General features: G+C 49.5%; 1 non-coding gene across 1 annotated transcript; it reads right to left on the bottom strand.

Moving 5' to 3' along the window:
• Nucleotides 1-1,072: 1,072 nt before the first annotated feature.
• LOC116158396 (U6 spliceosomal RNA) lies at nt 1,073-1,179 on the bottom strand. The gene has a single exon (XR_004142701.1). It is a non-coding gene; the product is annotated as a U6 spliceosomal RNA (small nuclear RNA).
• Nucleotides 1,180-8,276: the final 7,097 nt, after the last annotated feature.

Genomic DNA, 8,276 nt, shown 5'->3' with positions numbered 1-8,276 from the left:
GATTCTGACACAGACCAGCGTTCCCCGCGCTTCACGGCTGGAAGCACACTCTGTGTACAGCCTGGGTCTCCTTTTGCTCAGGACTTCTCTAGTGAAATTCATCTGTCTTGTGTATACTTGGTTATTTTTGATTGTGTGATTTTAACTGCTATGTATTAAATCTTTCTGTTACTGGAAAAAAAAAAAAACAGGAGGTGTTTGGTTATCTGACATCCTGACATTCTGCCTCCAACCAAGGGAAGCTTTTATTAGGAAGAAGAGGAAAAAAGAACTTTCTGAAACACACTGCATTAGGGTCAGTGTTTCCTCCGGAAGTTTGGCAGGAGCGTGGGAAGCAGAGTAGATTAGTCATTTGGAGGATTTTGTCCTCAGATGTCCTATTCTGAGGTTGAACAATTCCCATTGTAAGGCAGGATTAATGCTGTGACACGGTCCCCGGGTGTGACTCCCTATGACAGATGTGAAAGTTAGATTTTAAGTTCAAAGTACCACCCGTGATGTTGATTTTGCTTGCATGACCAGAGTTTGGGTTCATGGTCTCTGTTAGGGCTGGGAATTTGGGACCAAGGGTATGGGAAAGTTCCTTCCTCGCACAAAACGTCAGTGCCTAAAATATATGCAAAGAGAGAGAGAAAGATAAGCTTTTCTTAAATTTTAAGTATAGTTGGTTTACAATGTTGCATTAATTTCTGGTGTACAGCATAGTGATTCAGTTAAACGTATATATATTCCTTTTCATACTGTTTTTCATTATAGGCCATCACAAGGTATTGAATATAGTTCCCTGTGCTGTACAGTAGGACCTTGCTGTTTATCTATTTTATATCTAGTAGCTAGTATCTGAAAATCCCAAACTCCCCATTTATCCTTTCCTACCCCATCTCCCTGCTGGTAACCATAAGTTTACTGTCTGTGAGTCTGTCTCTGTTTTGTAAATAACTTCATTTGTGTCTTTTTTTTTTTTTTTTTTTTTAGATTCCACATATGAGTGATATCAGATGGTATTTTTCTTTCTCTTCCTGGCTTACTTCATTTAGTATGGTGATCTCCAGGTCCAGCCATGTTGCTGCAAGAAACTCTGGACCACTTCATGAATTTGCATGTCATCCTTGCGCAAAGGCCGTGCTCATCTTCTCTGTGTTGTTCCAATTTTAGTACATGTGCTGCCAAAGCGAACGCAAGACCATCTTAACCCCGTGATTCCATCACTAAGTTCCACGACGTTGCAGTAGAACTTGCTCAGAGAGCCATGGCATGCTGGGTTGAGCCTGCCTCAAGAGGGGAAATAAACTATTTGAAAATGCAGGGCAGAGACACTTGAAATTGCAAAGGCAATTCCTCCAGGAAGTGGACCGTCTCAGGAGACGTGGGCGCCCATCGCCCAAGAGGTATAAGCAAGACCTTAGTCTGATCACTAACCGAGTGAGAGCACAGGTCAGTAGCCCAGACCGTGTGTCTTGTCTGCCGGCTTTCCTCAATTCGTCTTTGCAAGGAGACCCCAGCTCACCGTAGCTTCTGCGCGTCTCCAGACGATGCTGCGATGCCCTGAAAAGCTAGCGTGTTCTTGGGCCAGTTTCAGAGCCAGAGCCAGAGCCAGAAGGCAGGGAGGAAATGGAAGCGCCCCTCTGGTCCAGCTGCTTCTGGTACGCTGTGTTTCATTGCTGGTGCCCTTTGTCGGGCGGTGACGAACAAAACTGAGCGGCTTTGTGAGTAACGAAGCACAGCAGTGAGCGGCCTCAAGGCGCCCAATAATGATCACTCACATTGATTATGCACTTCTGGCATGCCAGGCCTCCTCTACGGATGAGAGCGTCTGCCCCTCCCAATAACCCCTGAGATGGTCCCTATTATTACGCCGATATTTTCACACACACGACACTTGGGGAGGAGGATATAACCTAAGTGGCAGAGCGCGTGCTTTGCATGCACAAGGTCCTGGGTTCAATCCCCCGTGCCTCCTCCAAAAATAAATAAATAAACCTAATTACCTACCCCCTCCAGAAAGAAAGAAAGAAACTTAGAAATAGTGGGTGACCTGCCAAAGGCTGCAGAGATGGCAGAGCTGGCTTTAAATCTTAAGTGGCCTGACTTCGGGCTGGTGTTCACGGCAGCTCGCCACATGCCTTGTGGCTGAACGGCTTTATGCCCCCACAGCGGGGACACACTCATACCTGCCTCACGAGGGGTTTTGAGCCATTTAAATGAGATGAACACGTAACGTGCTCACCCGAGGTCTGGACCATCGTAGAGCCCCCAGTAAATGCTGGCTGCCACTATCATTAACAGAAGAGTCGTGCGAGAATGATTCACCTGGAGAACTGAGCAAGGACGAGGTCTCAGAAGTAACGTTCCCGTAGGCGGTGATGGGCAAGGCGGCAGACAGCGCGGTGGGAAAGGCATTGCTTTAGAACCAGGGCACAGCTGTTTCTTTTTATAACTGGCTTTTGGCAAATCATTTCACCACCTCGAATCTCCTTCTTTGTCTCCGTGATGGAGACAGTAATTGCTACCTTTCAGAATCCATATGAAGGACATGTAAAAAGTGCCTTAAAAATGTCGAACCCATGATGGAAGCCTTGCAGAGGTTAATTTTCCTCTCGACAACCTCGGTGACTCAGGACTAGAGGATGGAATTGTGATCAACCAGAGGAAGTTGAGACGGAGTCCAAGAATCATGGTCTGAACGGGCTTTCTCAAGAGAAAGTGCTGGCTCAGTAAATCAGAAGATCTCAGGATCCGTTAACCGTGTTTACAGCCAACAACAGTGACAAAGAAGACGCATCACAGACTCACAGGGTCCTGGGCCCTGGTCTGCTTCTGACCATCTTTTTGGCTGAGTCTTGTTTCCTCTGAAATTTGAGGTGGTGACGGTTTGTGTGGAGTCTGATGTAGGTTGATCATTTAAAAAAAAAAAAAAAGAAGAAGAAATTGCAATGATTTCCACCAGCTCTGCTTTTGCAGCGGCAAGCTTCTACCTTCCACAAATCCAACCCCATTTGAGAGTCTTCAGTCTAAGGTCAGAGCATCCGGGTCTCTCATAACGATTAGAAAGGGCTGTCTCGTTAACCCAGTCAAAGGTGAGGACAGAGGCCCCTGAGAGAGATGAAGCGATTGCTCCAGACCCAGCACCGCGGTCCGTGCAGTCCAGGTGAGTGAAATCCATAATTCTAGATTTCCTAGCTCCTGACTGCTCCCTCCTCAGGTTGGAAAAATGCTGTCTCCGTATGATATCCATTATTTCAAGCAGGATCTCTATTCCTGTTCAGGATGTGCATGGAAAACTGGCAGGAGGTGGAAACGCAGAGGGGCTCCCTGGCGCCTTCCAGAGCCGCACCCGGCCCTCCGCGCCCAGCCCCCGCGGCGCTGGTCTGCCCGGGGCCTGAGAGCCGGGGATTAGAGGAAGCCCTTCAGGACTGAAAAGGACTTAAGCATCCTGAGGTGAGAGCCCGCGGTGAGCCTGGAGTGCCGCTCCTCCAAGGAAAGAGTCCCTCTGCTTCGGCTGCCAACGTGGTCGTGTTTAAGAGAAAGGCTGCCTTCAGAAGCCAAAGTGGGCAGAATTGGAAAGGGATTTGAGGCTGCTGCGCGCGGCTTTGCAGTGAAGGCTGTTATCACCGCCACGTGGGGTCGGTCTCCGGGGCTCGGCTGGCCTCCAGCAGTGAATGACGGCTCCTGCAGAGGCAGCTCCGTCTCTCTGCCGCTATGACTTGCACACTTGAAGGTGGATGAAGGAGAGGAGCTCCTGAGTGGGAGGGAAAGGGCACCTGCCCCGCCAGCCACTGTCAGCCCCTTGCCCCGCCTTCGGTCAGGATGCTTTCTGGCCTGTGATAATGAGGTGAGCACCCGCACCGCAGGGCTCGGGGTGATGCTGGCTGGCTTGGCTTGGGCGGTGGGGGGCAGGGAGAGGCCACCGGAGGGAGCGTGGGCCCCAGGAAGGTGCCCTTGATCCCAGGTCACGGCAGGGACGCGTCCGTCTGCAGTCTCGTGCGCTGGGATGCCCAGAAGGCTGCAACTCCCTGTCTTTCTTTGGGGTTGTCCTCGCCCTGCATCTCACGTGGATTTCCTGGTCTTGGACAGCCCTTCTCTTCTCATAGCTGTTATTTTTTTTTCTTCCTAACATCTCAGTAGAAGTCGAGATAGTTCAAGCTTGCACTTCATCCATCATCACTTCACATCTCTCACTTTAAGACGGGGAAACCAAGGCGTGTGAGTGACCAGTTGAGCTGCCGACCAAGCCAGGAGCGCGAGTCTGGGAGTCCTGACGCCTCTCCAGAGCTCTTCATAAAGCAACGCGCTGCCTCCTCCCCTCCCCTCCCCTCCCCTCCCCACTCTCCCCGGGGCGACAGTGTCAGGAGGTAGGAAACCAGAGTTCCTGTATCCGCAAATCATCATGCGACTTGCTGAAAATCACCCAGTCCCAGGCCTTCCGTCTGCCCATCTGTAAATGAGGGAGCGGAATCAAGGGTCTCAGAGACATGGTGATTCCACGTGTTCACCAAATTCAGCTCCTTTTCCTTCTGGGCACATGGGAAGCCTGCATTTTCCACCCTGGGCTCCATCACTTGGAACCCTGGGGCTGAGCTGGGGCCAGTGGAAGGGTGGGAAGGCGTGTGTCTCACTCCCAGCCTTAGTCAGGACCCTCCCCACTCTTCTTCTACTTTGTGGTGACCTGGAGGCCCCCAAGGACGTTGACAGTCTTACAAGATGGAGAATGACCTTGTGGAGCATTCTGCTGCCCCTGACATGCACCTTGGACCACGATGGGAACACACCAGCCCTGTATCACGCGACTGGGAATTAGGGCTTGCGAGTTACAGCACTTCCTGGAACCTGGCTCATAAAATCTCTCAGACCCCTTTCGGCCACCACGTGCTAAGATGTTACTAGTCATTATTAGTGTATCTTATTCTCCTTTATTCAACATTCGTTAGGCACCTGCAGTATACCAGAAATTGTGATAAGCCCTAATTCCCCATCTCTCTCAGGAACCTGAGCCCCACATCCAGTTCAGACATGACTCAGGGGGATTCAGTGTGTGAAACACAAGCTGCCTTTGGTTCATAGTCTGCCCTCCCACCACAGTGGTAAAGAGCAGTCTGGGAGGAACTGCTCTCAACTGCCATTACCCGGAGCCATCGCCACAAAGTCGTAAAGCCATGATTAAGTACCAAGGGGCCAAGGTACAAAGGAACAAGAGGTAGAAAATTATGAGGCTGGCAGGAGCTGGTTGATTCCACACGACCCACTCCCGGGGACTGCACTGTGTGACCGTATTTAGACGTATCTGCATTAGGCCTTTTGGGTTCTTCTGGAAACATCTTTAAGTCAGTCCCATCCATCCTCATTAGCCCCATCGGTCCCCCACTGGCTTGGTGTCCACTCCTGCTCTCAAATTCTTGAGGTACATTTTTCTTCTCAGCATCGCTGCTGAGCACGTCCATCTGGCCAGCGGGAGAACATGATGGGGCGTATTTACAGCATGACCAATTAGATGTGCAGCTCCCATTAAGTAACAGGACTTAGGCTCCAGATTCTTCCTCAATAAATCCGGCCCTTCCCTTATGAGCAACAGATGGGTTTTCCACAATGGGTCATTACCTTCCGGCTCAGCTTCGCTGCCAGCAGTGAAATATAAAGTTATTTATGGATGGAGAAGGAGGCATAAGTCACGGGGGATTATTTCCTGCCATCCTTTTTCATTTATTTAGTTAGAGTCTTCCATCGCTCAAGATGAGCCAGTTAGAGAAGATGGTGGTGTCCCCACTGCAAATGGAGATGGACGTCCCTTCAGCCGGGTTGCTCTTCCTGATGGCCACGGGTCTCTGGGGTGATGCTTGCCGTGTTTCCCGCAAGAAATGGTAATTGGCATATTTCCATAGAGAAGATACCCATTCCTCAGAAGATTCTCCAGCCTCTGACAGGCCATCTCTGAGAAACGTGGCCAGTGGGGGCACACGTCGGTGCCGTTTAACGACACGCGTGACACATTTGCAAAACGAAAACAAATTGCTTCTTTAAGAGATGCCAGGATTTTTCGGTGCTTGGCATCTCAGCCAGATAGAGATTATTCCTCTGTCAGCTGGGGAGGGGGGCAGGGCAATAGGCCAAAAGACTGCCGTGGTAGAGTCTACATGGGAAAGCACACAGGGAAAGGGCAAAGACCCGTGAAGGAAGGAGAGGGGAGATGGGGAAAGGACGGAGGAAGCAGTGCTGAGTGCGACGGCCTCAGATTTGTGAGTTCGGAGGAGACCGTGCGGTGTGAATGTGCAACAGGAAAGAACACATCTCACTCCATGTTAGACCTGTTCCTTTGGCTCTGCCTCTGCGCGGTTTCCTGTGCTGAGTCCTGCTGGTTCTGCACCTTGGTGCCTGAAACACAGGGAAGAGCCCATTCTCAAGGCTCTGGCCTTTAAAGGTATAACACTTTCCCATCCACATAGGGAGGAGAAGTTGCACAACGCTTGTCCTGTGGGAGGTCTACGGGGGCACCATGACCTGACCCACGTGGACAGCTGCAAGACCAAAGGATTCCGACACCAAGAAGTCTGCAACCACTAACCATACCCCCTCCCCCTTTTTAGTATAAAAGGAGCCTGAATTCTGACTTGGAGAAGATGGTTCTCCAGGACATTAGTCCCCTGTCTTCTCAGTCTGCTGGCTTTCCAAATAAAGTCGTTATTCCTTGCCCCAGTACCCTGTCTCCTGATTTCCTGGCCTGTCATGCAGTGAACAGAACCAGTTTGGATTCAGTAACAAACATACTTCTATTCTATCCACTTCCTCCCTGGGCAATTCCTTGGCTGCTCTGTGCCTCAGTTTTCTCATCTCTAAAATGGAAATAATAAGAGGATGGTATAGGATTGATATAAGCATTAAGTGAATTAATATTTGTGAAGTATCTGTAACAGTGCCTACCATATGGTAAGTGTTGTAACAGTCATAAGCTATAACTGTTTTCTATATAAAGAAACTCAAGCCAGCAGGGGACATGAATTGAGTTGTCTTCCCATGTGGTTCAGTGGGGTTGCCAATTATAGGAACTTTCTTCCCCCCACAGGTCACAGGAATGGCTACATCATCCAATCCAAGCCCCTCCTTAGGATGTTTTCAGTGGGAACAAAGGAAAGCTGGTCAGCTCCTCTCTCAGGGTAAGGCTGTGCGTCATAAATCTAGAGATGCTACCAGTGACCCCGTGACCTACTCTGGAAAAGGCTGATGAGTCGTAGGAGAGATGATGCCAGCACAGAGCCGGGCAGGGACCAGGGATGCAGACTCCCAGCTGCTCTGGTCTTTGAGCTGCTGTAGCCACGCCCTTCCTGCAGTTTCCTTGTAGGAATCAAGGCGTTCCCGTCTGTTTCTGGGACGGGGGAAGGGATCTATCAATTCACACAGGGCTTCTGTCACTCCCAGCAACAGCAAACAAAATTCAGTGGATAAAGACCAACGTGTACTGGAAAATACAATTCTGAGAGAGAAAGAGAGAAACCAGGAAATACAGGGACGATGAAAAGTCATTTTAAAAAGTCACCTGAAGAGAAGAAATCCTAGGGTTATTTCTAAGCCCAACGATGCAAATCGCAGAATTCCCAGAGCTGAGAATTACCCCGCAGGGTTTATTCAGATGGTAAGATTTCAGACTTTCCTACTGAACGCAGAGAAGCCACTTCCTCGCCGTGGCCGGTGGCTTCAACGATGACATTTATTCCTCATATCTCAGCAAACCTGACTTAGCAAAGTGTCCCCTCGTCATTTCTAGTCCTTCCCTCAGGAAAACTATTAGTTTCCATCCTATTCATATGAGAGGATTAAGATAGTTAAACAGTCTTTATTTTTTTGTAACTCTTTTGTTTCTTGGGACAAACGTCTCTACCAGAAACATCCCATTAACCAGTACCAAGGGAGACGCTTCAGGATATTTGAGAATAAACAGGATTGGTAGAAAGAATGTTGGCTTAAAGTCAGACTAACAGCATGTTGCAAAGGAGCAAGGCTGGCTGGAGTCTGTCACATGAGAAGGAAAGCAATGCCCCCGGACCTGGGATAGGCTTTCTGCAGCAGGAGCGGGTCACTGCGCAGCCGGGATTCCGGGGACTGGTGACCGGACTTTCACAACGACGAAGACAGAAACCCACTGGCGACACATAAACCCCATCTCATTTTCCCCAGGTTGGTTTGCTTTAGAATCGACAATAATTAAAATAGAGTTTATGCTAAATGCTATCGCGTGGTTGGTAATTAGCGTTTTCCTTTGAAACTGCATGAAGCAGAGGCTACTGAGT

This window comes from Camelus dromedarius, chromosome 17, assembly GCF_036321535.1.
Source record: "Camelus dromedarius isolate mCamDro1 chromosome 17, mCamDro1.pat, whole genome shotgun sequence".
In the NCBI taxonomy this organism is placed as follows: Eukaryota; Metazoa; Chordata; class Mammalia; order Artiodactyla; family Camelidae; genus Camelus; species Camelus dromedarius.
The sequence above is the reverse complement of the archived record's forward strand: the minus strand, read 5'-3'. Positions and strand labels throughout refer to the sequence as shown.